Below are 1,799 nucleotides of genomic sequence, written 5' to 3' on the forward strand. Positions count from 1 at the left end.
GTTGACCCAAATAAATGCATGCATTTATCATTATATAATAATATAATTCACATAAACATGCATATAATTATTTAATGACGTAATAAATCAATTATGGCCCTCCCGGCCTCCTAATCAAGGTCCTAAACCTTAATAGGAAATTTGGGGCATTACATGTATTTTTTAAATTTAACTTGTGGACCTCAAGTTTTATCAAAAGGTTAAAATAGGAATATATATATCGATTATTTGAACACTATATTTTGGTTGATTACTCGTTTAGATTCTTTATTTTTAAAATTAACATTTGGATCATATATTTATTCAAAAGGTTAAAATTTTTATAAAAAGTAAATTATATAAATATATATATATAATTTATACTTTCTATAAGGGTTCACACCATTTTGAACCTTGTATTTTAGTCGTTTACCCATTTTGACCATTTATATTTTTTTAAATTAACTTGTGGACCTTGTGTTTTGTCAAAAGGTTAAAAATAGGAATATAAAGATAGATTATTTGAATCACGTATAATTTGTTTGATTACCCTTCTGATTATTTTATTGTTCTGAAAAAACAGGAAACTGTTGAGTCAACATGATCTTCAGTCTTGACTAGTTGTAACTAATTTGGTCATTTTTCTTGACCAAGTTCATTTTTTAATCTTTCTTATCCATAATCACTCAATCCTTGAAAATACTCACTCATAATAATTCAAATATAGTATCTTTATCTTTTAAAAAAATATTTTATCATAAAGGATATGATAATAATGATTTTATGATAAGGATGACATATTAGCACAAATCATGGTCATTAAACATTAACAATTAACTTTGAATATTTGAACAAGGATTTTTCGAAAATGTCAACCAAATCTCTTAAAACCAAATCACATATTTTAATCAAGAAATCCAAAATATGATTTTCATAAATTGTTAAACAAATTTATCTAAATTAAGTTTTCCATCTAAGGATTTAACAAAAAATAAAAATATAGAGAAATCAAATACAATGAAATAAACAAATTAAAAATGAGCATTAACAAAGCCACGAAATACATTTTGAGCATTCGAAAAGCCAAATGAGGAACTGAATTCTTTGATGTGAGTTTCAAAGAAAATACACAATAATAAATATGGAGTATTTATAGAATCACGAACTTATATGATTTTTCTACGTTATTTTTTTAAATAAAAAAAAAATAATCAGTGTTAGAAAGAGCTCACACTTATAGAGTCTTGGAGACTTGAAGGATTGCTTCTTCTTCTTGCAATCACGGTGTCATTGTCATGAAAAAAGGGTTGTGTCATGGTGGAAGGATGAAGTCGTGACATCAAAGAGGTGAAGGAGAGGGTGAGGATCGTGAGGTGACTGCTGAGTTGAAGCCTGAAGGATTAAAGCAGTGAAGATGAATGTGAGTGAGATTATGAGAGAAGGGGGGAGTCTCCATGCTTGAAGGCTTGAAGTTGCTAAAAGAGAAAGACTGACAAAGACATAAGAGGTGAGCAATTTGGTGTTAGGGTAACTAATTTTTTTCATTATGTATTAGGTATATTAAAAAAAATTTATAATATATGGGGTTCTTCGGTGTGGGTTGGGGTGGGTAGGGTCATAAAATCCTTGGGCCATGGTCGGGCCAGAAATGGTCGGCCTATCACTATAAATACTAAATGGGCTTCGGTCCAACCATAAATGGTGTTTTTGGCCTGAATTTCAGTGTGGGTTGGTCGACCCACTCCAAATTATGTGTAGCCCTATATGTTTCAAAAGAAGAAATTAGTTCAAATCTTACATCACTTCAAAAGTCTATAAAC

The sequence above is a fragment of the Humulus lupulus genome, chromosome 1 (assembly GCF_963169125.1).
Source record: "Humulus lupulus chromosome 1, drHumLupu1.1, whole genome shotgun sequence".
NCBI lineage: Eukaryota > Viridiplantae > Streptophyta > Magnoliopsida > Rosales > Cannabaceae > Humulus > Humulus lupulus.